Here is a 27,452-nt window from a genome sequence, read left to right as displayed (position 1 = left end):
AGATGGCTCCCAATGAGTCCTACCTCCTGGTATTCATGCTCTCATGTAATTTTCTCCCCTTGAGTGTAGACTGCATTTATTGACTCATTTCTACTGAATAGGATATGGCAGAAGCGATTAGGTTACCAAAAGACTGTGCGTTCCATCTTGGATGCCCTCTCTCCCTCAAAGCCCTTTCTGTAGGGAAGTAAGCACCATGCTGTGATGAACCCTGTGGAGATGTCTATGTGAGAACTCAAGGCTTGCCAGCATCCACATGAGTGAGCCTGGAAGTGGATCTTCTTCCAACAGATGCTTGAGATGCCTGCAGCCTTATGAGAGACCCTGAGCCAGAGGACCCAGCTAAGACACACCTGGATTCTTGACCCATAGAGACTGTGAGATACTAAATGTTTTGAGCCTTTCAATGTTGCGGTCATTTATTATATAACAACAGAGAACACCTTGAAATACCCTTCCTCCTCCTTCCCTTCCCCTCCTCCTTCCTTATCCAAGGCCCACCTCTTTAAGCCTTAGCTGTTGTAGGAAACTTTTCTCATAGTGATTGTCTTTTCATGAACTCCTAGAACACTGCATGTGAAGTTGGCAGCACTCATTGTTAGACTGTCTATACTTGCTGGTATTTTTAAATTCATTTGTATTCTCTAGTTGTAATGTCTAATGCTGTCTTTTAAAATAAATTGTAATCCCATTGATGAGAATGGAACTTAAAACAGAAGTTGACCTAGAACTCTTTCTATTCCTAAGACCTATCCCAATATTATAAACACAATAAGTGCCCTATAAATAAATGTGTGATGAAGGTAACAGTGCATTGGAGGAATATTGGGTAGAAGCCATCAGGAGAGCTGTAGTTCTCACATTCACATCTACTCTGTATCCTAATGCCTGATTTTTAACCTTATGTGAGCAGAGGATTCCAGACAGATAGATACTTGAGCAGAAAAACAAAGAGCTGGCTACTAGTGCCAACAGGATGAAAGCACTCCCTTGATGATTATTAAATGTTTGTATCCTTAAGCCCTCTGCCCATCAGTCTGCTCAGTTGTTCCTCCAGGCCTTGGCTCCCTGTGGTCCCAGATACCTTAGGCTCCCCCACTTCAACTTGGGACTTGGGGATCTATTTTTTAAAATCAGTTGATTTATGACCGTCTCAGAAATCCCACACGGCCACAGATATTTGTCTCCAAAATCTCTCTTGGCAACCGTCATAACGGAAGCCTGTGCGTTATCCTTCCCTGCCATCCCCGTGGGTCCCCAGGGCTCCTCTGTCAGTAAGGAAGGATATAAAACATTCAGTACCTGAAATAGTTATGGGAGCATTTCAGAAAATGACTCTAGTCATCCTTCATCACAGACTAGGAGTTAAAGGTATCTCTAATACCTTTGGAAATTTTGATTAGGATGGTAATGGAAAAGCATCCTTGCTTTATCTAGTTTACCTACATGAATGGTTTCATGATAAAGACTCTGGAATGAGCTACAGCACTCCCTATTGTAGAAACTTGTTCATCTCAGCCTCTCCACAATGAGAGGACCTTCTCAGTATTGAAGGCTGGTTTTTTTTTTTTTCAATCTTTTCTCAGGAGTCTGTGAGAGATAGGAGCGGAGTCCCCTTGGTCTCCCTGCACAAACCCTAACAGACTTTTCTGCCCACCTTGGCTGACAAAGAAGGCCCCTCTCCACCAACTACAAAGATAAGGCCCTTGCCCCAACTCAGCTCCTGACTCTCTTATCAGATGTTACTGTTGAGGTTATCAAGTGGTCTCACCTCAGGGGTGGTGCTCATTTTAGCCAAAGGTGGTCTCTAACTGGATCTGCCGCCTTGGTTTGACTTGGGGATTTGAGGTGATCAGAATCAGAACTGTAGCACTGTGGATGTTGGACCCACAGTAGTAAGTTCCAACGTCTTTTACTGTTGTTTTCTGAATGTCGAGTATATATTGACTTTTTAAAGCATCAATTTTCCCTTTGAAATTACTCCTTTCATTTTCATTAGAATTATTGCTTAATCTGTATACTAAAGTCAGGGAGTTATTTTCATTCTTCTCATACCAGCTCATCTGATAGTTCTTCAAGTCCCCTCCAGTTATGCTGCAACGGAAGGTGGCAGGCTCCCCAAGAACAGTCAGAGTTTTGGTCTCTGGTTCCAAAATTACATCCAAATAGACCCCTGAAAGGGAAAACCCAAAGTTAGAGAGGCCTCAGAGAACTCCCTCCACTCCATGGGGAGGGGCTGTCAGAGCCATGCTCAGCAATGTTCCCCCTTTGCCCCCAGCAAATTGTTCCTTTTACACATTTCCCTAAGAGTAAAAGGCCCATCGGCTTGTCCTTACCTGCCCAGCAGATGGCCAGGTGGAAGAGGGCACAGGACCACACTATGGCTTCACAGGGATGACTCTGTGGTGTGATGGTCCATTGGCTGCCTCTGCCCAGATCAGCTGCTGTCTGCCCATGGGAAGTTTTGTCTGTTATAAGGGTGGCTGGGTATTAGTCACTTCCTCAAAGCGAGAGTGACAGGCCTGCAAGGCCACAGCTTAGGCTGTTTATTTGACAAACATGGGCTAATGGCCTATTGCAGGCCGGATACTATTTGGGAGACATAAAGGTGAACTTCTGACATAAAGATGTAAAGTTCTGCCTTGAGAGAGCTCAGCGTTTTGGGGAGACAGACATAGAGCAATTACAAAGGGCTGTGAAATGCATTTAAAAAGGTAGGGGCTTCCCTGGTGGCGCAGTGGTTGAGAGTCTGCCTGCCGATGCAGGGGACACGGGTTCGTGCCCCGGTCCGGGAAGATCCCACATGCTGCGGAGCGGCTGGGCCCGTGAGCCATGGCCACTGAGCCTGTGCATCCGGAGCCTGTGCTCCGCAATGGGAGAGGCCACAACAGTGAGAGGCCCGTGTACCGAAGAAAAAAAAAAAGGTAGATCCAAAGCACTCCAAGAGCACAGAGGAAAGAGCTGCTTCTGCCTGGGATACTCAGAAGTGGTAACTGAACTGAGCCGGGAGAGTTGCGGAGGCCTTTGTCTGGAAGGCATTTCTGGGAGAGAGCTGCACAGAGAAGGGGCAGGGGCGTGCAGCAGCAAACCAGTCTGCCAGTTATGGTCATTCTGCCTCCACATGGTGCCTGTGCTGCTTCCATCTGTCCCCTCTGGCCGCTGCCATCCCTGCCTCAGGCTGAGCATTCTTTCCAGGTTGCCACCTATAGCTCTACTATTCTAAGAGGGCTTCCTGCTTCCAGACTCTCCCCCCTTTCATCCATTCTCCATGCAGGCCTCACACTAATTTTTCTCCAGACCAAAGGGGGTCAGGTCACACTTCTGCTGAAACTCCTGTAGTTGCTCCCCTTGGCTTTTAGGGGAATGTGAAGATCCTGTGTCATGGCCATACAATCTCTTGATCTGCTTTCCTCTCCAGCCTCACTTTTGGCCATTTCTCCACTTGCACTCAGTACTTCAGCTGCACAAAAAAAACTTGCAGGTTCGAAGATGTATTATAGTCCTCGTATGCCCGGTTTTTGCACTGGCTGCTCCTTCTTCCTGGAAAAACCATACCTTCCTTCTCCTCCCCTCCCCACCTCCCCCAAGGGAGGTGTCCCCCAGCGTTTTTTGAACTTGTTGGGTTACAGCACTTATCATCTCTATTATAACTATCTGATAATTTGTTAGTTTTCTGCTTTGGACTTCAAAATTCTTTAGGGCAGAGACAGTATCTTTGTATGTGCATTCTTGGTGCCCAATATTAGGAGCTCGGCAGATACCTGCTGGTCCAAGCAGGATTTCTGTCTGGGTCCTCCTGACTCTCAAGGAGGCGGGTGGGTTGCTCATCTAGTGATGGCTGCGACTGGGAGAGGATTTGCCAGCAACCCAAGCCAAAAGTTGGGGAAGCCAGGTCTTCTGTCCGTTGTTGTAGGTGTGGAGGAGAGGCGGGGTTCTCTGCAGCAGCAGGATAGCTCATACCCAACCAGAGCCTGCTTGTAATTGATTGTGGCTAACATTCTGATCACCACTGGTGCTTAGGTGGTATCATTACCTACGTCATTTATATGCAAAAGGACCACTGGCTTGGCAGGTCTTAGAGCTTTGGGTTTTGAATCTTGCTTTGCATCTCACCAGTAGCTGGGCAAGTTACATCTCTGAGTCTTGATTTCCTCATCTGCAAATAGGGTAACTACTTCACAGGGATGTTGTGAGGTTGGAATGAGGGAACACACGTGAAATACTTATCCCTGTGCCTGGCACACATTGGTAGGCCACCACAGAAGTTGGTTTCTTTGTCATGGATGGGTTAGTGACCTAGTCAGAGCTCCCTACCTGAGCCATAGTCACCTGGGGACACATAGAGCTTGTCATTCCAAGCCTGGCACAGGACTTTCCTGTGAGTGAAGGAAGGAAGCTGAGCTATGTTAGGCTGTCCCTAGGACTTTGGGCAGGTAAGTGGATGAGCTGAATAGAGCCGTGTCAAAGTCGAATGGGCAGTGTCAGTAACTTCTGTGCCCTTAGGCTCAGGGTCATCTCTGGCAGCTAAGGATTGAAGCCACATATGAGCTAGAGCCCCAGTCTTCTTTGTCCAACTGGGATGAAGAAACAATAGGAGTACTGGAAGAAGCAAAAAGACCCCAAGGTCAGATCAAAGCAACCCATACTGGCTACTAGTGCCATTCTCTCTGATGGTCTCTGGCTCTCTGAGTCTTTAGTATCAAACAGCCACAGGGTCACTCGAATATCAGTGGGAGAGAGTGCCAGAACTTCTGAGTTCCTCTATAATTGGAAGTTTCAGGACCTACCTTGCCTTTGATTTGAGAACACATCTACTCTCACCATTTTGAGTTCTTTGGGTGAAAAAGGAAATAAATTTAGTGAACGAAAGCCCTTTCCTTGCCTTATCTCTTACTCATTAGCCTCAGACATCTCATTTTAAGCATTCGTAACAGTGAAGTCAGACTCTGACGTCTGCCCGTGGTTGGTCTCCGTTTAGGTATGGCAGTTATCTGCTCTCTGCCTGTTTCTAGTTGCTGTATTTGCTCTCTGTTTCTCTGCTCTGACACTGACTGGTTGGACAAGCAACCGAAGAATAGGAACGGAGGTGAATGAAGAGAGAGGAAAGTGCATTTCTATTTCCCTTGATCGGGATCTCAGCTGCCTGGTGTCCCAGGACGGCCTTCAGTAAGCAAGTGGCTCTTCTCCGTCTGACTGATCTGCGCTCAGAGAGCTCAGGAGGCTGGGATGACTTTGTTTCTCTGATTTGTTTTTCCTGAAATGTCTGGACCACACTCGTTGTTTTAAAGCAAACATAAGATATTTTTGGAAACTAGTGAGGAATTTCAGTGGGTGTCAAGGAAAATCACAGCGTCATTTGTCTCTAAAAAGATTTTGGTTGTCAGTGTTCCATCTGCGACTCACTTACCCAGCTGTTTGGCACTGAATGAAGCAGCTGCGAAGCAAAACAGCGTAGAGGCAAGTGGGGACTATTTAGAGTTATAATTCTGCTTCTGTTGCTGACTTGGGACGTTGTGATGTAAATAAATAAACTTTTCCATATTTAGTCTCAGCTCAGCTCCTTTAAGATGTTTTCCTGGCTCCCATCACCCAGCTCATCCTGAAGTCTAAAGGTCCTAATTCCACTCTGTACCTTCCGTCTCGAACCCTCCCGTAATTATTACAACCAAGTACTTGTCTTGCTTTCACATGTGTCTGATTTGGTTCCTCTATTAGGCGACAAGCCCCACTACAGTGGAACTCCAGAGTGGCAGAAAGCTTGTGTTACTTGCCTTGGTATCCTCGGCTTTTGGGATGATGTCTGGCAGGCATACAGTAGACACTCAATATATATTGTTGAATTAAGAAAATGAACCATGCCAATTCTATAATCTGAGACTTATGGATACTTGATGAGCATTTGTTAAATAGTTCAACCTTCCTGTTCACCTTTTCTTCTAGGATCACATGGGGAGGTTAGAGGGCTTCCAGTTAGATGATGAGGTGGTTGGAGCAGATGCTCTCAGGTATACCATCAACTCCATCACAGTTTTCATTTTGGTTCCTGCAGATCACTACCAGGAAACCCACCCTTGGGCAGTGCTCTCCAGTCAATGCATAGTTCTTTAATTACTTTCTTCTACTTTATCCAAACTTTCCTCTACCTTTGATGGTAGTAGAAAAGGAAGAACGATTATTTCTCTCACCGAGACTGTTAGCATGGCAGAATCAGAGATCTGGGTGACAGATAGAGTCACGTCGAATCTCCTATTTCCACTTTAACATTCAACAATTCTGGGGATCTGTCACAAAGAACCCCAAAGTATCCCGGGGAAGAGAAAACCCAGAAAGAAGGTCACTCACTCACTCACCAAACACTGTCTGTGTCTGGGCCTGTCCCATCAGGGTTAAGACTTTGAAATCTGATTTCCAAAGCCAAATTTTGCAAAGGGTCCTTCTCCAGTTCTTTTATCCCAAAGAAAAGCCTCTTGTTTTGTGTGATTCTGTGCACTTGAAGGGCTGTTCTTGGGGGCACTGGTGCTTATGAGCCCATATGTTGGCTGCAAATGAGAAAAGCCAGCAGGACAGCAGGGGGTTAGTACTTTCGCTGATGAATAAGAGCAAGATCTGAAGCAGCAGGAGACCCTGCATCTTCAGAAAAGTAATAGAGAAGCCACGTCTCAGCTCAGCAGTTCACGCCCAGTAGTTTCCATGGGTGGTTCCTTGAATAAACGGAGGCCAATGTGGAGGTGTCTTTATAGAGCCTACGCACGTCTGGAATCTCGGTATGATCTTCACTTGACAGTTTTTTAGGATGCCATAAGGTCAGGTGTACTTTGATTTAATTTGTAATCTTTTTGAACATAGGAACTGTTTAAGGTCATGTAGTATGCCTATTATGTTGATAGAACTAATTCCTTACTTACGTTTATAAACAACCTTAATTTTATTTCTGGCTCTACATTTACAAATTATTCCACTATCCATTTAATGGGTAGGGCTACTGTTTTATTTTAATATCTCATAAAGTCTTACTTTCCTCTGGTTTTATTTTTTTCTATGTAGGAAGCCTGTAATAATTTATCAGCATCCATTGAAAAATGTCCTTGCAATAATCCTCTAAGGTAGATATTACTTTTATCATTATTTTATAGCTGAGAGAAGCAAGGCATAAAGTAACTTGTCCAAGATCATATAGCTAGTGAGTCAGTAAGTGGAAGATCTGGGATCCAAAATTCAAGAAGTCTGGGTTCCAAGTCTGAACTTGAGCTCAATCATTGGTACTGTACTACTAGCCTACATCTATCTATCTATCTATCATTTATTTAATTTAGTAGTCTTTTATATATATATATACAGATGTTTAATATTTTTCTGGGCTTTTAGAAATGTTAGGTTTTCAAGGGTCTGTGATTAAGATGTTAATTGTTGGTTTTGATTTTTTAATGTGTGTCCAATTCATTTGTCACTCAGGGTATTAGGGACTGTGCTTTTGTCAGGTCAAAGCTTCAAGTAATTTAACAGGATTTAATTTTCGGTTCTCACGGTTTAGCGAGATAAATGTGAGGAGGTGTTACTTGCTGAATACATTTTATTATTTGAGAAGGGCTTGTTTTATACCTTTGTATTCCCACAGCACTTAGGATATCAATTTGCAAACCATGAGGGCCCTTTAGTTTTGAATGAATGAATTGATGAATGAGTGGGGGGAGTTCGAGGTGGCACTGAACACCCTCTGTCTTGGTGCATGAGCCTCTGAATTTTCTGCGTTGAGCTCGCCTGAGGCTCACAGCTTTGGTCTGGTGGCACGTAAAGCATGCATTGTGGTGCCTGTCGTGCACAGCGGTAATGGCTTTGTCTCTTGGCCGCTCATGCTGAACAGTTAAGGTCCTGGAGGACAACTCTGTCCACAGAAAATTGGTAACGTTCCAATTCCAGGCTGCCTTGAAAGGCATGGTGGGTATGGGTGAGCCTTTGTTAGTCTCTGCAGACACCAGTACACAGAGTCATAGTTCCCACCAGGAGTATTATGTGGGCACTGGAACTTCACATCCATCCATCCCAATCATGGCATCTCTCTTGGAAGTTGTGTAATTTCAGTCCTGTAGGAGCCATCTGGCAAAGAGAAAAAGGATAGGGAATGAGAAGTGGTGGGAGATTGCAACCGTTTACCTGGGAGCCGGTTACAGAGGAAGGGCAGCACAACGCAGAGCAGCCGGTACATGGCACGGCTGCAGTTCCTCTCGGTGTTGTTTACCACGAAGCCTACTTTTCATGCACAACGTACTCGGGCCACCTTATCTGCAACAGCCATGTGGCTGCTTCATTGCTGCAGCCATAAAGGAAAGAGGTCCTCATGGGTGGTTGGTGCTTGTGCTATCTAAAGACACACTCAGATTTGTTCAAAGGCAGCCATCCAATGGGCCTCTTTAGAGGGGCTCCAGTGCCCCTCTGCCTGTGTTTGCGCATATGGCACCATTTCCTTATCAGCCCCAGGGGACTCATTCTCTGAAAGGAAACCACCAGGGAGAGAGTCTTTTGTTGAAAGACATTTGGTGGGTCATGATCTCTTGGGTCCTTGTTCCTGAGTTTCAGGAATCTAAGGTGCACAGAGGGTTGAGGAAAGTCAGGAACAATCATTTTCCTGAATGCACTATGGCTTCCCCTGCCCATTTGGTTCTGGGTCTTGCTTTTCAGAAGCCAGACAGGGAAGAAGTAATTTATTTTTAATGAGTCGAATAATCAATCAACCATTCATTCAGCAAATATGTATTGAGTGCCAACTATATACAAGCTTTCTGCTGAGTGCTGAGGATACAAATGGAAGCGAAAAACAGCCAAAATTTCTGTCATTGTGGAGTTTAAAGGCTGGTGATGATGTTTAACTTCAGACAAGAGAAAGAGAAAGAATATATATGAAGTTGGGCAGGGGTGGGTAAAGGGGCTTCTGGGGTCTACACAAATCCAGGCAGGGTTTGTTCCCAGTCAACACAGCTGGTTGTGGAGCTCACCCTGGAGGAGCACAGACTGGAACTTTCCCTGGCAACTCATGTCCCATCCTAGAGTCAGAGGGTTCCTTTTCTGCCTACCTTCCTTTACAACCATTCTCCCTTCAAGAAATCATTCTGCTTGTTGACAATCCAAAGTTCTGAAGCTCCTGACTTGGCACTGTTATCTTTCTATTCTTGGAGTAGAATCAGCTTGGCTGTGATTGTTCCCACTGTGAGGATAACGGCATCTTTTGTGTGATGGTTTCCTTTTCATCGTGTACACAATGACTGCAGAGCCAGGAAATTTTAATTTGGGATAAATAATAAGCTATCTTTAGGGCTAATCTTATTTTGAGAGTCAGGGCTAATGGAGGTCAAGGATTCTTTCTCTTTTATTGTTTTCCTCAAAGCCTTGACTCCTACTTCCACTTCTTTCTTCCCTCATCTTTTTCCTTCTCTGTTTCCCAGGACTAGTCCTCTTTCTGCAAGATAGTCTCATGAAGAACTTTCAAGGGATAATGAGACAATGGACAAAGAAATAAGGAGACACTCACCCCAGGATGTCTGGACTTAGGGTTACACAGAAGTGAGCTGGGGATAGCTGTGGCCACATAGACATACACACAACAGACATGCAGAGGTGGAAGGCTAGTGGTGTGACTGTGGGTGTGCCTGCACCAGGGCAGGTGGTGTGACAGGGTGGCCAGGAGTCCTCCAGAGGCATCGCCACAGCAGTGTGGATGGTGTTTGGGACAAGGAAGCTAGTTGGGAAGATGCATGTGTGCAACATGGTAGCCCTAGACCAGTTCACCAAAGACTCCTGGGGAAAGCTGTCCCTGGTGGTGGGGGATATGTCATACCCGAAGCCATTTTACTGGAAAGAGGCTCTAACTGGATGTGGAGGCCAAGAACTTATGACGGACTTCCTCTGGATCTAGATCTCCTTATACCAACCTGAAGAGAGAGGAGAAAAGATAACGGTAATCAGGTGGTTTTAGGCACAGTAGTCGGGTGCTCCTTTACATGCTGAATTCATAAATAAGAGGGGTGGGCAGTCAATTATGTAATGAGTTTTGAGGGCCCAGAATCCCCCTGCCCCCAAATATTCTTTATTGGTACCTGGAATTCTGTCATTGGAGATTAGTCCTTCGGGCCTTAGAAATATAAAAATATTCCTAGGAGAATCAACACCTTAAGTCAGTATAGTAAAAACAGTAAGAATTAATTTGTGACGGCAAAGCCTTGAAACATGCAAACTAGAGAATCTTCCAGCACAGAACCGGGTGCTGGAAAGAGGGCATCTCTCTCTTCTCCTTCACTCACATATACCATCCATCTGCTTTTAAAGTGTCTCTTGAATCTCTTTCCTCTTTCCAGATCCTTATTTCTGATCTTTCCCATTGTCCGCCTCAACTTTCACATGAACTTTATATCTGAGCTCACTGCTTTGGGTCTCAGAACCAATCTTCCCACCCATAGTGATCTTTCTAAAACACTTTCCAAGCACATTTTCTCTTACGTATCTCTGATTTCTTCCGACTTCTCATAAAGTCCAAATCCTTTAGCCTGGTTTGCAAGACCTTTCTCAATCAGGCCACACCTTACCACGGCAGCCACTGCTCTGCCCCAGCCACTGCCGACTCATTCCCACAGACTGGATGCTCTTCTCCAAACATGGTCCTATCCACCTTCCTGAATTGCCTAAGCTGCTCTCCCTCTGCTTGCCACGTCCTTCTCCAGTCCCTCCATTGGCCAAAATCCTTCATCCTTTAAGTCAATCAACTATAACTTCCACCAGGGAGCCTTTTCCGGTCCTCCTGAAACAAACTAATCTCCCCCTCCTTTGGGCAACTGTGCATTGTACTCTGTTCAATATTCATCATGGTCTGACTTTAGAAATTAGTGCTAGAAGGGTCTGTATGTGTCTCCTTTTGGAAAGTACACCCCATCCCAACCCATTCTCTTACTGCCTTCAGGAAGGTCCATATGCCCGAGGAAAAGGTAGATTTCCCAGGGAATTTATTTTCAAGAGGCTGCCAATGTGCACTATCCAAGTACGGCTGATACGCAGCAGCATCCCCTGAAGCCTGATAGGGAAGCTGCTGGTCTCTTGAGAATTTGAAAGAACGCTTCCAGCTGGATCATTTCTGGTGAATGTGCTAAAGGATTTGGCTCCGACATTGGCAATATTTGGGGTCCACCGTCCTTATTGAGGTCCTTGGTGTTCAACAAGGTAGCGTAGTGTCACTGTCTCCTTTAGGGAGTAACCCATTGTTTGTGGTTTGGAGGGACTGACCAAGATTTCCTACACTGTCACAGCAGCATGAAACATCAAATCCACCAGTTAATAACCAGGGTTGCCTGGTATTAGAGTAGTCAGAAAGAACTATGGTTTCAAGGGAAGCAATCTCAGATACTTCTCACCTGGGACAAGGTGTCAGTAGGTTGAGAACTCAGGAGAGATTTTGAGTTTTTCAAAATCACAAGGCAGGAGGGTCTGAGGTCATCAAAGTCAAACCTGGACATCAGACCTGGTATTAGGCCTCAGGCATTACCCACCTACTGAAGATCTGGACCTGGAATTCAGAGCCCCGAGGCAGGTCTGTATTTGAATGCAGTGCATTAACTCTGTGGACTTTCCTCGGCTCTTGAGTCTTATGTATTGACTGTGAATCTCCTCTCTTGTGGAAATCGTTTTTTCCAGGTATAGAACAGAGATTATGTCCTAGAGGCCTGTCCCTTGATCACATTGAAGACATCTTGAAAAAGAACATAGGATGAGACATGCTTAACATATGATTAACTCAACTCCCATGGACAGTGATAGGAAAATGTTACTTTAGAGTGAAATTTTTTCCCAGTTGCTGTTTGCTCTAAAGAAAGTTTCCTTTGATTTATAACATTTTTGTGAGAAGGATGAGGACCAACCATGTACCCTGAGGACCTAGATTTGAACTGTAGGGAGAAATTTAAGTTAGGCATTTTTATAATAGGAGTATCTATTTTCTATTTTCTTTCTTTTGAGGGGTGAGGGTTTTGTGGGTAGACTAGAGACTCTAGATGAACTTTAGGGCACTCTTCTTTTGTTGAGACAACTAGAGTAAGGTTGAGAATGAGTTTATTCACATCTGAAACAAATATCCACTCGTTGTGGGGATTATGAAGTCAGCATAAAACCAAATGCAGATGTTGTACACTAAGATGGTAAGTATTCTGTTAAAGATCAATTTGTGTCTTGCAAGTTAGAAATGAAGGGCATATTTTCCCTCAAATATGAATTTAGTCAAAGCTATTGGTATCTCATACATGGTATTTTAAGACCTAATAACACTGTTTTTGCCTTCTTGGGCCATGAAGGCTAGCCTCCACCTGAGGTGGTGGAGGGCGGGTGGAGAGCTTTCCACGAGGGAGCAATTTTTTCCACTGTCAGTCCTCCTAGGGCAGGAAAAGAGCTGGCCTTGGGCTCTGCACATGGAGATGTGGGGATGCCTGCAGATTTTTATTGGGGGCACTGACTGATCACTGCTACTTGGAAGTCTGCAGGGATACAGGAAGAGGTTGGGTTTTGGGTCTCAAAATGTGTACTTCTTTCTCTCCTCAAGCATTTAGCTGTGCTTTGAATGACTAAGGGAGCAGGCTGTGCCCATAGCCACACGGGATCTGTTGGCAGCAGGTGGAAGGGAGAGCAGCCTGGAGAAAAGTCTCATGGGTTGACACAAGGTGGCTTGAAGAAGAGCTCTGGTTCAGTGGAGTTGTGGAGCCCCATGGGGACCCACCGTGGGATGAAGTGACCACAGATCTGTTCTGGGGGACAGAATGGATACTCCATATTCCCATGATAGAGGCTGCAGGTTATTATAAATTGAATATTCATGAAACAATGTCAGTATTTTGTAATTCACAGGCTGATGAGGTCTGAGGACACATAGGTGACATAACGAAGGATTCTAAAAGTAAGAGATCTGAAACTCTTAAAGTGGTGTTTGAAATAACATTTGTACAAGGACAACTACTGCTTTAATTAATAACCTAATTATCCTTAGCTGTCTTCAAGACTAAGAATGCTAAGCAACTAACTGATGGCTTAAATTTTAGGTGTTATAAGAACTGGAAAACAGCAACAAATCTGAAAATGGCCAATTCCAATTTATGCATGTATATGTATGCATGCTTCCATCCACCCATTCATTCAACAAACATTTATTGCCAAGCACCGTGTTTACTGCCAGGTATATAGAGCTTACTAAGACATTATCCTCAGGGAGCTTACATCTGAGCGGGTAGAGACAGGTAGGACTCTGCGTCCCCATTCAGAGAGACAGACTGTTCCTGATTAATGACACGAAGAGGCAAGTTGTCTTCTCAATCTTTTCCCCAGGGGATTGGAGGCAAGTCTGCATTCCAGTGAACTGCCTTTTATTCCGATGATCCCAGGTTTGGGGGAGCTGCTGTAATAGGCCTGGCTGTGCTACTGCTTTCATGGTGCTACAGTGGTCCTTAGTTTCGGCTTCCAACCAGAGGCTGCAGCCTACAATGACGGGTGAGGTGGGGACAAAGATGGAGCAGAGCACCTAGAGATTTGGCTGGTCCAGCATTGCCCTCCAGTGGTCAGACATAAGCATGTGGGGACAACAGATTTCCTAGAGGGAGGTTCTGAGGTGTCTGTGGATTCATAACGGGGCTCAGGAATGACGCCTGTAGATGAGGTTGGGAAAGCAGGAATTGGAAGCCACAGTCGAGAAATTAGAGTGAGAATTAAGATGGATTAATGACCAGGCACCTAGGATTGTGCGTGTATAGAGAACCAGGAACAAAGACCACGTCAGTTTCCCAATTTGGATTTTGGCTGACACGCCGGCCAGGCTGCCTTGGGGTTTAGAAAGTGCAGGGGTGGTGGTGGGGACGGTGGTCACTCAGAGCTGTAACCCCAGTCCTCTCAGCCCGCCCTGGTCTTCAGATTGATGCGCAGTCCAGGAACGAGCACAAATCTCATGAAATGAAATCAGATGCAAGTTTATGTGTAATGAACTTTTGAAATATTAGATTTGCAAAGGGGTCTGGTCCATAGGAAGGCAAATCTGTTCTCAGCATTCCTCCCGGGACTCAAGTGGTCTCTCTCTCTGTCCCTATATCCTACATGTGGGAGGTTCAGTAACACTGCTTTGGAGGGAAGTTTCTCTCTCTTAGCAGGAAGAAGTCTTCCTCCCAACCCCCTCTTGGGTCAGTGTCCCTGGAAGATGTCCAGCACAGTAGGATGCTGTCCTGTGTCCCAGATCATGAATCTATGAGTCGAGGCTGAAGCAGCCTCGGCAGCCCAGGTGCTCTTGGCAAAGTCTACAACTAGTGCAACGTTTCCTTCCTTTTCTGTTTCATCTTAGCACACAGTGTCCTTCAGATATATCATCCCTTACCTTTCAAGGTCATGGAAGCAACAGCATTTCACTGTACCCTGAATCTTCCCCTGCTTTATTTCTTCTAGTTGATCTATCGCTTGGCTTCCTGGATCTTCAGCTTGAAATCTTCCCCATCCCTGCCCTTGCTGCTCTCTTGCTCTGCTCCCCTGAAGAGAAAGAAATGGGTTAGAGAAACTTCCTTATCAAATTGAAAAAACAATGCCAGGCAAACAGTGACCAGCTCAGGAACTGGATAACTGTAGCATAATGCATTGGTGGTCGAATTGCTCACACTGTTGCCTATAAAATCCAAGCATCCATAGCCCTACTATAGAAGACCCCAGTCTTTACCTTAAGAACAGGTTCAAACTGTGAATCCAGGGCAGGAGTCTGAAAGTAGGATAATGAGGACAGATGGAACATGAATATTTTAGTTACAGGACTCTTAGAAGACACCATAGGTCATAGCAACTCTGTGTATATGTGTGTAGCTCTGTGTGCACTGCCATGTAGTAAAACAGAAACTTTCTGAAGTCAAGAACTGTGCCTTCCCTGCTCTCCTTCATAACCCCAGTGCACTTGGTAATAAGCATATTGCCCCAGAGCGCAGCAGTTAAGAGACGATCCTTTGGAATCCAACAACTGAGAATCCAAGCCCTTTTACTTTAGTTTTTCAATCTTAGGAAAAATTCCTTTCTGAGACTTGAGCTCCTCATCTGTGAAACAGGGATAATAATACCTGCTCCCTCTTCCACCACATGCAGAGTGTCTGTGAGGATTAGAAGAGCTGGCGCCCGTGCAGCCCTGGGCATTGTGCGTGTCATGAGGTCAGTGCTCAGCAAAGAGCAGCTGTTTTATTATTTCCACGTGCACATGTGCACATGGGTGCATGAGATCTCTGTGGGTGCATGAGAATTTTTCAGTCAAAGCCCAACTTAACTGTAAAATAAATCAGCCTCATTTTAGAAAACCAAAGCATGCAGGCATGGGGATGAATAGATTCGTTCCCTGTACACCCTTTGCCACTTCCTTCCATAACTGTAAAGCCTTTGCCCAAGTTTCCAGGGACCAACATGCTCTTGAACCCTGTCTAGAATGGGAGAGCTGTCAACATATAAACAAGCTTTCAGCTGAAACAGGTATGAGGTGGCTGACCTTCTCCTCCCGCCTCGAGCCTGGGCGCTCACCGTGCAGTTGGCAGGGCTCCGTCTCCTGCTCTGGATGGTCATGATTGACCCAGTCTCGGGAGCTGCCAGTATGAGAGAGACTGGGAGGCTTGGTATTCAATCATCACTGAGAGCCTATTAGGAGAGCAAAGTGCCATGCTGCCACTCAAAAGGCTGAGAGTCTGTAAATGGCCATTACAGAGGAAAATCCTTCCACTTGGCTGACTGAGGCCAGGTCTATGGCTTTTATTTATTTATTTTATTTATTTATTTTTTGTTGCTTCAAAAATATGCTTTATTTTTCATCTCAAATTAACTTTAAATGTTTGTTATACAATTTAATACCTAAGAAGACCCTAGATAAAATTAATTGATAATATTTACAACGTAATACTTCTCTGGGTAGACATATTTCACACAACAGTTTTCAGTTAATGCTGAAAAAAATCACTTAATTTTAATCACAATCATTGATTGATTAATGGATTAACAATTTACTCAGTAATTTAGATGGCATAAGGTCCAATAAAGGGGACAGTCTGATAATTGCTCAATGTGCAATTCTGCCCCTTAGTAATACTAAATCAAGAATATGACAGATATTCCACTTAGATCCAGGTCTGTGGCTTAGAAGCAATTGGCGCAGATGCCCAGTGAGGGAGTCCCTTCATTTTGTGCTCAATAAAACCAGTTTTATTCAGGGAAGTGAACTGTTATCCCCCCAGGAAGGGTGAAGGTATAAAGACAGGTTGTAATTCTTGGAGGATCTAATTCTTCGGTAGCTGGAGACAGGAAGAGAAAGAGAGGGACAGAGATGGATGAAAGGGAGCTCTGTTATCCCAGGAAGTCCTAGGGTAATTACCTGGCTGAATTTCTCCTGGAGCTTCGGGATGCTGCCAGACGTGTCCAGGCCCTCTGCGCACCGCCCCACAGAGCCAGCATCCAGGGTCCACCTCCTCCCTGCTGTGGCTGCTCCTCATGTCTGGGAGCACATCAAAGGAGGTTTGATATTCATAACTGCTGTGGGTCATTTTCACATGGAGCTGTAGGGAGCCGCCTGTACCACTGCACGCTGTATTCAGCCCTTTGTCAGAGCAGCTGAGCTGAACCAATCCCCCATTATGGGCGAGAGGAGTTTCCTCCTGGGAGACCTGGGTTTGCCCCCAGACCCTTGTGCAGAATAAAATGGGTCTTTTTTTTATTGAGAAACAGTTACTAAAACATCTGCGAGTCTCAGCTCTGCATCTGCACTGCCCACAGGGACAACTCTGCGTGGTCCTTCCATAAGAGTGTGGCCACCTCCAGGCCCCGCTGTTAGTGTCAATAACATCTGAAACCTCCCTATTTCCTTTTTTCTGAGGACAAAGGATATCAACAAGACTCCAGCCATGACCACATTTCTTATCAACCGAAGGAGGAAATTCTGCTCACCCCTGTTGAGTTTGGCTATTGTTGGAGAGGGCTGGCAGAGACTCGTGAAACTAAAGCTGCAGGATTGCAGAGCTGGAAGGGGCCCTAGTCATCATCTGATTCTAGCCCCTCAAATTACAGATGAGCAAACTGAGTCACAGAGGGGTTAAGTGACTTGTCTAAGGTCACACAGACCAGTGAGGATTTCTAGCACATGGAATCATTTTCTAAAAGAGGGAGGGGAATAGTGGCAGTGTGAATCTTGCTATTACGCTCCCACCACTTCAGAGGTTCAAACCTATAGGAAAGATATGGGGACCAGGAGACCTGAAGCTGTAACTCAGCTTTGCACCTCAGTTTCTCTGTATGAAAAATGGCTGTATTATTTACCTTCATTTCAGGACTGTTGAGGGGCTTCACGAGTGACTCTAAGAAGTCCTGGGAGCTTGGGCTTTGGGGTGGATGAAAGAACAGTCTCTTTCTGGGCTCCAGAGTGGGGCTGCTTGCCTGGGCTGACTAACCTGTTCTCAGATCCTCAGTCACCACTGAGGCGTTAAGGAGCCCCTGGGTTTGGGAGGGTGGGAAAATTAGTGCAGAATGATCAGACCAGGTGGTTGGACAAAGGGTACGGGAGTGGGAAAGTGGGTGGGATATAGTAATAAAATACAGCGATACCTGCCTGCTCCCAGCCCTGGTAACAATCTCTCAGGAGAATATGTGAGATGTGTCCACCAAGGGAAAACATTCTCCCTAGTTAGCAGGACCAGATTCCCTACCTTTGCTTGGGGCGGCGTGGGAAATATGTTCCCCTATCTGTGTGCATTTGAATGCATTTTCATTACACTGTATGCCTTCAGTGCTGCCAGAAAAGCAAGCATGTCTAGCTCTTTAAAATGTCTAGAGCTTTTGTTCCCATTTGGGGTTTGTGCTTGGAAGGTCAGCCTCCAGAGCTGTCTGTTGGTAATTGGGTTCTGAATAAAAGAGCCTTCAGGGACTGCCAAAGAGACCAGAGAGCAGCCCATGGCCTGCCTGGGCTGAGTCGCAGCAGAAGCCAAACGGCGTCCCTTGGCAAGGTGGCCCCCGTTGGGCTGGGAAGCTCGTGATTCCTGGCAAACCAGCCGACATCCCGGCTTGGTGAAGCCTCGAGCCCAGAGGCCCAGGTCTGTACATCAGTCTTCTCAACTGCTTTCTCCTGTTATTATCTTGTCAACAGTAGTATCTCGGACACAAAGGACAACTCTGCATGATCATCCGGTGAATATAGTCATTCACCTATTAAACAGGTTAGGTGCCTCCTGTTTAATAACCAGAGACATGTTATTGTGCGGCATCTCTCCATATGTTGTAGCATCTGTGTCTGGCATGTAAGGGACTCATTTTCTTCACATATCTAATTAAAGATGTAAAGCAAAATGGAAAGGCTTGCAAGCCTACCTCCCCCGGCAACGCCTGCGACTCCCTTTTCTTACCCTCTGCTGCCATCTAGTGGCCACGTGCCTCCTCTGCATCATCATTTTCATAATGGGGCTGAGGTCTCCGCCCCTGTGAAGCAGGAGGAAGACAGTTACCTAATCCACGCAATCATGGGTCTCCTTATAGAGTCCTTGTTGCAACAGAGGGTCAGGACCCATCTCCTGACATCTGCCTGGACCACCCTGGGACTGCCTCTTGGAGCCTGAGAGGGCCCTTTCTCCTCTGGAGAGATATTGTCGGTCGACTTTATTACAAATCTGTCCACCTTCCAGACTCTAAAAGTAAATCATGAAGACCTCGCACGCTGCACACTTCTTGCCAAAAGCCAAGGTGAATCCTGGGGACAGACAGAGTCCTGCACCTCATGCTGACGTTTCCTCCAATATCTTCAAGAATCCCCAGAGGTTGGGATGGAGAAGGCACAGAGCAGAAGGGAAATTCCATGGGTCTTTTCAGCAGCCCTGCCACCTATTTCCATACAAAGTCCAAGTGGGAGCTTGCTCTAGACCAGGTCCCACTGCTTCAACTCAGGACCCACAGACCTTGTTTGACATTTGCTCCATTACCCGTGATGGCATCAGAGTGTGTTTTCAGCCCTTATTCATCAGCTTGGGGCCTGGGGATGTGTGCAAAGCTACGAAACGCTCCCCAGGATGGAAGACACAATGCAACATGAACCAGCTTGTCATTACAACTCACGAGAGCAGCAAACGAAGAGGAGACAGGGTGTGACAGCTGCAGGGTTTAGGTCGGGGCTACAGGTGTCTGTGCATCACTGTGGGCTCCAACGCAGGAGGGAGGAAGGCCACTGTGCCTCTATGCTGGGGACTGAAACACAGAGTGATGTGGCTTTTGTCATCAAAGCCAGCAGCCCATGTCCTTATCTTTAAGCCTTGGCATGTGTTCCTTAATTTCATTAATTGAGTCATTCTTCTATATGGCCTCAGCTCTAGAATATACAATGAAGTAGACACAAAGAGCATCATACGACACAGTCTCAACCCTTGAGGATCTTGTTATCTAGAGAAGGAAGTAAGGACAAAGTACGATGGTCAAGGCAACATGGATTAATTCTCCAAATGAGAAAAACAGCTAACATAGGAAGCAGGGATTCTGAGAAGAGAGGATCCCTAGAGGTCACAGCAGCTGGGGAGCGTATTATGGAAGTAAATGATTCAAGCTGTCCAAGGAATTGCTGTTGATGGTGAAATGCCCTCTGAGATGTGTGGCCTCCCAGGTCCCCATGGTCTCTGCTCTGGCTGTGGGCCATGCTCCCTGGGTTAGGAGACAAAGGGGTGTCTTCCAGGACCTGTTTATGGATCTGTAATAGATTTCTTCCCCTTCTCAATATTACTATTCATTCATTGATTAATGTGTCATTCATATTTACTCATTTAAGAAATGTACTGCTCTAGCACTGGGGTTCGAGAGATAAATCCACAAAAATGTCTAAGTTTTCACACTAGCCTGACACTGAACTAGGGCTTCATAGAACAGAGATAAACTAACATCACTGTCAGCTTTTGCCTCCATCTTCAGTCTTTTCACTTGTTAAGTACCTGTTGATTCTTTATTGCTTCACCTGTCCATATGGTCCTCACACCTTGCCCCCAAGAACACTTCAGACCGATGCAGCCCCAAATGTCCAGCTGTGTCTTCTGGGGGTGACTGGGCCAGCTACCACGGCTTCTGGTTGGCAGGGATGGTCAGAGAGGACCCTTTATTGGCCACGTGGAAATAGAAAGTCTAAAAACAAAGAAAAGACCCTTTGATTTAGTCTTGATTAAAAATAAAATAGACTTTAGTTTGCAATGGTGTTTGATATGCCTTGTGAGGAAGAAATCCTATTATGTCAAATTTTCAAAAGCCTGTGCTGTTAAGATAAAGATATTTACATTCCATGACCGCAGAGCTCAGTGAAAAGGGGCTGTCAAGAGACCAGACAGCTGCGGGGAAAGTTTTGTGTGATTTAAATGTACACAGCTTTGGCATCTTCTTAAGTTTACTGGCAAGGAACAAGCCAGCTCCGCTATCAACTCCCCAGGAATATAACTTTTAACGGCAAAGCATTTTATCACAAAGAGCTCAAAAAAGTATTATATTGCTCATTTAATCCTCAGAATATTGGTGTAGGAGACAGAATTCGTTGAGTTGTAAGTAAAGGTGCAAAGCTTTGATTACTTTAACTCATCACTTTTTCTTTCCCTCGGTCTTGTCTCTTCGCTTTTCTCTTAGCAAATCACACGAAATAAAAGAGTATGGGAGAACTGGGCGATTGGGACTGACATGTATACACTGATGTGTATAAAATTGATGACTAATAAGAACCTGCTGTATAAAAATAAAATAAAATTAAAATAAAAACTAATACTAAACTTTCTTTGGGTTATTTGTATGGAAATATGTTAATATGAATGTTTCAGACATTACATGAAATTCCTAAAAATCTTATATATTCTGGTATAATGTTATAAGTCATAATTCTAGTTATTTAAAATGTATATCTCAGAAATAACTAAATTTCCTTGTCAATTGCATTATCATGAACTTTCATCAAACCTTTAACCGTGGTCATTTTTAAGTCTAGTCATTTACAGACAGTTCTGGGTGGACTCTGATGCTTTTGCAAATATGTTCCTATAAGAGGGTTTCATCTTCAAGGAATTCATGGAAAAGACTGACAAGTACAGGTTTCTGGTAACTGACTATACTGCTGAACTGAATGAATAAGCATTTTCAGAACCCTAATGGAAAACTGATGAATTCATAAAAGTGCTAACAAAAGATGAAGATGAAAAAAACAAATTAATTACACGGGACTGAGTGAACTGATGAGGATGATTATAATTTTCTGACTTTCTGTTTGAATTAAAAGAAAAAAGACTATGGGAGACATCTCCTGGGCATTGTTTCTTTGCCAGTCCTGTTGGTTGGTGGTTTATATTCTGGAGACAGAGGCTGCTAGGAAAGAGGAGGTACCAGGTAACATATGCATTTCCATGGGTACCGGGACCCGGGACCCAGCTGCTCTTGGCCGGGCCACCTTGGTGTTATCCACACCGTTTGCAAAAACAACCCTCCTAACTCAGTAAGCTCCTGGTCTTGGAACCAGCGTGGAGCTAAAATCAGAGTCTCCAGACCTTGGTTCCCTCTTTTCATTACTGAAAATGTCACAGACAAGAAAAGTTTGCCTGAGTTTTATGGGACTGTGAGGTATTGTGTCACCTGAAGCCTGATGTGGAGTTGTGGGAACCACAACCCCTGAGCTTTCCACCTCCTCCCTTTGTCCCCATCACGTCTTCTCTGGGATTCAATAGGTTGAACCCTAAACTCGCAAACCAGAAAGTGGGGAAAGGAACTTAATGGTCATTGAGCATCTACATGAAAGCCCACTCACTCGTCTTTCACAGTCAGCGGAGGTGTGCATTATATTCCTGTTTTATGAGTGAGGGGGCCCTCAGTGGTTAAATAACCTTCCTAAAGTTTTAGCACTAATAAGACAGAATTTGAAACTAGATCTAGGTCTTGGCAATTGCGATGACCACATACAAGAGAGGAAAGCGTAGGCCAAGCCTCCGTCCTCCTCTACCCACCTTCGTCTTTGTTGAAGGGCTGAGGAATTGTTTGGAGGTGGACGATTCCTCAGCTGTGTCCCCTGGCTCTGAAGCCTCCACTCCTAAGACCCCAGGACTCCCACCAGGTGTTGTCAGCTTCACATTGCATAGGAGCTGGGACCCAGGGCCTGGAGCTGCACCCTGGGCAGGACAGGGTGCAGGGAACAGTTAGGATTTTAGTCCTCAGAAGCCACCTGTCACTGTGAGTGTCCTGAGGCTGGAACTAGCCAGTATCACAGCAGTTCCTTAACTGAGTCTCTCTCCTAGGGACCACCAACCCCCCGAGGAGGAGGATGGTGGGAGAACCAGATGCCCAGACCCGAGGCTACACTTGACCCTCTGACAGGCTGGACCTGAGTGAGGAAAATCCATGACAGAATGACCCCCGCTTCCCTTCACTTTCCCCGAGGGGCAGGGTGGTCCTGCTTTCTCCAAGCCAGTCTCTTGTGGGCTTCTCTGAAGCCAGTACTCACTGTTGTAGGAATCATTGTGAGAGGTTGGAAATTTCAGGCTCCAAAGGCCCCTGGAATCATCCTGGCTGCATCCCATAGCTTTTGGGTTGTCGTGTCTCCATTGTCATTTGTTTCTAGGTATTTTTTTATCTCCTCTTTGATTTCTTCAGTGATCACTTCGTTATTAAGTATTGTTTAGCCTCCATGTGTTTGTATTTTTTACAGATCTTTTCCTCTAATTGATATCTAGTCTCATAGTGTTGTGGTCGGAAAAGATACTTGATACAATTTCAATCTTCTTAAATTTACCAAGGCTTGATTTGTGACCCAAGATATGATGTATCCTGGAGAATGTTCCATGAGCACTTGAGAAAAATGTGTATTCTGTTGTTTTTGGACGGAATGTCCTATAAATATCAATTAAGTCCATCTTGTTTAATGTATCATTTAAAGCTTGTGTTTCCTTATTTATTTTCATTTTGGATGATCTGTCCATTGGTGAAAGTGGGGTGTTAAAGTCTCCTACTATGAATGTGTTACTGTCGATTTCCCCTTTTATGGCTGTTAGTATTTGCCTTGTGTATTGAGGTGCTCCTATGTTGGGTGCATAAATATTTACAATTGTTATATCTTCTTCTTGGCTCAATCCCTTGATCATTATGTAGTGTCCTTCTTTGTCTCTTCTAATAGTCTTTATTTTAAGTCTATTTTGTCTGATATGAGAATTTCTACCCCAGCTTTCTTTTGGTTTCCATTTGCATGAAATATCTTTTTCCATCCCCTTACTTTCAGTCTGTATGTGTCTCTAGGTCTGAAGTGGGTCTCTTGTAGACAGCAAATATATGGGTCTTGTTTTTGTATCCATTCAGCCAATCTGTGTCTTTTGGTGGGAGCATTTAGTCCATTTACATTTAAGGTAATTATCGATATATATGTTCCTATTCCCATTTTCTTAATTGTTTTGGGTTCGTTATCGTAGGTCTTTTCCTTCTCTTGTGTTTCTTGCCTAGAGAAGTTCCTTTAGCAGTTGTTGTAAAGCTGGTTTGGTGGTGCTGAATTCTCTCCGCTTTTGCTTGTCTGTAAAGGTTTTAATTTCTCCATCAAATCTGAATGAGATCCTTGCTGGGTAGAGTAATCTTGGTTGCAGGTTTTTCTCCTTCATCACTTTAAATATGTCCTGCCAGTCCCTTCTGGCTTGCAGAGTTTCTGCTGAAAGATCAGCTTTTAACCTTATGGGGATTCCCTTGTGTGTTATTTGTTGTTTTTCCCTTGCTGCTTTTAATACGTTTTCTTTGTATTTAATTTTTGACAGTTTGATTAATATGTGTCTTGGAGTGTTTCTCCTTGGATTTATCCTGTATGGGACTTTCTGTGCTTCCTGGACTTGATTAACTATTTCCTTTCCCATATTAGGGAAGTTTTCAACTATAATCTCTTCAAATATTTTCTCAGTCCCTTTCTTTTTCTCTTCGTCTTCTGGAACCCCTATAATTCGAATGTTGGTGCGTTTAATGTTGTCCCAGAGGTCTCTGAGACTGTCCTCAGTTCTTTTCATTCTTTTTTCTTTATTCTGCTCTGCAGTAGTTATTTCCACTATTTTATCTTCCAGGTCACTTATCCGTTCTTCTGCCTCAGTTATTCTGCTATTGATCCCAAATAGAGTATTTTTTATTTCATTTATTGTGTTGTTCATTGTTGTTTGTTTCATCTTTAGTTCTTCTAGGTCCTTGTTAAATGTTTCTTGCATTTTGTCTATCCTATTTCCAAGATTTTGGATCATATTTACTATCATTATTCTGAATTCTTTTTTAGGTAGACTGCCTATTTCCTCTTCATTTGTTAGGTCTGGTGGGTTTTTATCTTGCTCCTTCATCTGCTGTGCGTTTTTCTGTCTTCTCATTTTGCTTATCTTACTGTGTTTGGGGTCTCCTTTTTGCAGGCTGCAGGTTTGTAGTTCCCATTGTTTTTGGTGTCTGTCCCCAGTGGCTAAGGTTGGTTCAGTGGGTTGTGTAGGCTTCCTGGTTGAGGGGACTAGTGCCTGTGTTCTGGTGGATGAGGCTGGATCTTGTGTTTCTGGTGGGCAGGTCCACATCTGGTGGTGTGTTTTGGGGTGACTGTGGACTTATTATGATTTTAGGCAGCCTCTCTGCTACTGGGTGGGGTTGTGTTCCTGTCTTGTTAATTGTTTGGCATAGGATGTCCAGCACTGTAGCTTGCTGGTCGTTGAGTGAAGCTGGGTGCTGGTGTTGAGATAGAGATCTCTGGGAGATTTTCGCCTTTTGATATTATGTGGAGCTGGGATGTCTCTTGTGGACCAGTGTCCTGAAGTTGGCTCTCCCACCTCAGAGGCACAGCACTGACTCCTGGCTGCAGCACCAAGAGCCTTTCATCCACACAGCTCAGAGGAAAAGGGAGAAAAAGTAGAAAGAAAGAATTGGTAGAAGTAGAAAGAAAGAAAGAAAGAAGGAAAGAAAGAAAGGAGGGAGGGAGGGAGAGAGGGAGGAAGGAGGGAAGGAAGGAAAAAAAGAAAGAAGATAAAGTAAAATAAAATAAAGATAAAATATAATAAAGTTATTAAAATAAAAAAATAATTATTAAGAGAAAAAAAGAAAAAAATTAAAAAAAAAAACGGACGGATAGAACCCTAGGACCTATGGTGGAAGCAAAGCTATACAGACAAAATCGCACACAGAAGCATACACATACACACTCACAAAAAGAGGAAAAGGGGAAAAAACCATAAATCTTGCTCTCAAAGTCCACCTCCTCAATTTGGGATGATTCGTTGTCTAAAGGAGGGAAGGAGGGAAAGAAAGAAAGAAAGAAAAAAGATAAAATAAAATAAAGTTAATTAAAATGAAAAATAATTATTAAGAAAAAAATTAAAAACAAAACAAAAACGGACGGATAGAACCCTAGGACAACTGGTGGAAGCAAAGCTATACAGACAAAAGCTCACAGAAGCATACACATACACACTCACAAAAAGAGGAAAAGGCGGAAAAACCATAAATGTTCCTCTCAAAGTTCACCTCCTTAATTTGGGATGATTCGTTGTCTATTCATGTATTCCACAGATGCAGGGTATATCAAGTTGATTGTGGAGCTTTAATCCGCTGCTTCTGAGGCTTCTGGAGAGATTTCCCTTTCTCTTCTTTGTTCTCACAGCTCCCAGGGGCTCAGCTTTGGATTCGGCCCTGCCTCTGCGTGTAGGTCGCAGGAGGGCGTCTGTTCTTCGCTCAGACAGGACAGGGTTAAAAGGAGCAGCTGCCTGGGGGCTCTGGCTCACTCAGGCGGGGCGGAGGGAGGGGCACGGAGTGCGGGGCGGGCCTGCGGCGGCAGAGGCCAGCGTGAAGGCGTGACGTTGCACCAGCCTGAGGCGCGCAGCGCGTTCTTCCGGGGTAGTTGTCCCTGGATCCCGGGACCCTGGCAAAGGCGGGCTGCACAGGCTGCCCGGAAGGGGGGTGTGGATAGTGACCTGTGCTCGCACACAGGCTTCTTGGTGGCGGCAGCAGCAGCCTTAGCGTCTCATGCCCGTCTCTGGAGTCCGCGCTTTTAGCCGCGGCTCGCGCCCGTCTCTGGAGCTCCTTTAAGCAGCGCTCTTAATCCCCTCTCCTCGCGCACCAGGAAACAAAGAGGGAAGAAAAAGTCTCTTGCCTCTTCGGCAGGTCCAGACTTTTCCCCGGACTCCCTCCCGGCTAGCGGTGGCGCACTAACCCCCTGCAGGCTGTGTTCACTCCGCCAACCCCAGTCCTCTCCCGGCGCTCTGACCGAAGCCCGAGCCTCAACTCCCAGCCCCGGTTTAGCAGACAAGCCTCTTGGCCTGGTGAGTGCCGGTCGGCCCTGATATTCTGTGCGGGAATCTTTCCGCTTTTCCCTCCGCACCCCTGTTGCTGTGCTTTCCTCTGCGGCTCCGAAGCCTTCCCCCTCCGCCACCCGCAGCCTCAGCCCGCGAAGGGGCTCCCTAGTGTGTGGAAGCCTTTCCTCCTTCACAGCTCCCTCCCACTGGTGCAGGGCCCATCCCTATCCTTTTGTCTCTGTTTATTCTTTTGGCCTACCCAGGTACGTGGGGGGTTTCTTGCCTTTTGGGAGGTCTGAGGTCTTCTGCCAGCGTTCAGTAGGTGTTCTGTAGGAGTTGTTCCACGTGTAGATGTATTTCTGGTGTATCTGTGGGGAGGAAGATGATCTCCGCGTCTTACTCTTCCGCCATCTTCCCGGAAGCCTCCATACATTCTTGTTATAAAAATTAAAGCATTGCAATTAACCCCAAAATCTCCACTGACTGTCCCCCTCCCTTATGTGTAATTTCCCTTACAGAGGTTGCTATTAATAGGGAATTTGTCATTGTACGTACAGTCCTCTTACTGTGAATATTCAGGGTTTATATTGTACAAGTATTTTTACTAACGTAAATGGCATCATACTCTACGTTGTTCTGCAACTTGCTGTTCCCACTCAGTAAGGCATTTTGGAGCTCTTTTTCTGTTATTATGTATACATTCACTTCATTATTTTCAACTGTATGGAATATAGACTTAACACAATTTATTGTATCACTTTTTGCTGTATGATTATGTTATTTACAGCTTGTTATGACCCCAAATTGCTGCAGTCCTTGTACATGTTTTCTTTTTCTTTTCTTTTTTTTTTTTTTAAAGAAGATGTTGGGGGTAGGAGTTTATTAATTAATTAATTTATGTTTTCTGTGTTGGGTCTTCTTTTCTGTGCGAGGGCTATCTCTAGTTGTGGCAAGCGGGGGCCACTCTTCATCGCGGTGCGCGGGCCTCTCACTATCACGGCCTCTCTTGTTGCATAGCACAGGCTCCAGACGTGCAGAGCTCAGTAGTTGTGGCCCATGGGCCTAGTTGCTCCGCGGCATGTGGGATCCTCCCAGACCAGGGCTCGAACCCGTGTCCCCTGCATTGGCAGGCAGATTCTCAACCACTGCGCCACCAGGGAAGCCCTGTACATGCTT

General features: G+C 45.1%; 1 protein-coding gene and 1 long non-coding RNA gene across 13 annotated transcripts in view; one reads left to right on the top strand and one right to left on the bottom strand.

The window, feature by feature from the left end:
• LOC115803651 (sal-like protein 2) overlaps positions 1-27,452 on the top strand; it is a 900,219-nt gene that overhangs the window by 31,904 nt on the left and 840,863 nt on the right. For 4 of the 11 annotated variants that reach the window (XR_016391496.1, XR_016391497.1, XR_016391495.1 and 1 more), the window contains exon 1: positions 25,815-26,303. The gene's annotated coding sequence lies outside the window, so the exon portion shown is untranslated. Of the gene's footprint in view, positions 26,304-27,452 lie in introns of those variants that run through there. The other 7 variants (XR_004024423.2, XR_016391490.1, XR_016391489.1 and 4 more) reach the window with 7 other exon arrangements.
• On the bottom strand, positions 6,354-27,452 carry LOC115803652 (uncharacterized). 2 transcript variants are annotated; one of them, XR_016391643.1, is made up of 4 exons: positions 22,005-27,452; positions 19,971-20,157; positions 9,830-19,431; positions 6,354-8,094 (listed from the first exon to the last, which is right to left on the bottom strand). It is a non-coding gene; the product is annotated as an uncharacterized LOC115803652 (long non-coding RNA). The 2 variants fall into 2 exon arrangements; XR_016391642.1 differs by having other exon boundaries at positions 6,354-19,431; positions 22,005-27,449.

The sequence above is a fragment of the Delphinapterus leucas genome, chromosome 2, assembly GCF_059928025.1.
Source record: "Delphinapterus leucas isolate spDelLeu-1000000601 "Yukka" chromosome 2, BTC_Dleu_Yukka2, whole genome shotgun sequence".
Taxonomy (NCBI): Eukaryota; Metazoa; Chordata; class Mammalia; order Artiodactyla; family Monodontidae; genus Delphinapterus; species Delphinapterus leucas.
The sequence above is the reverse complement of the archived record's forward strand: the minus strand, read 5'-3'. Positions and strand labels throughout refer to the sequence as shown.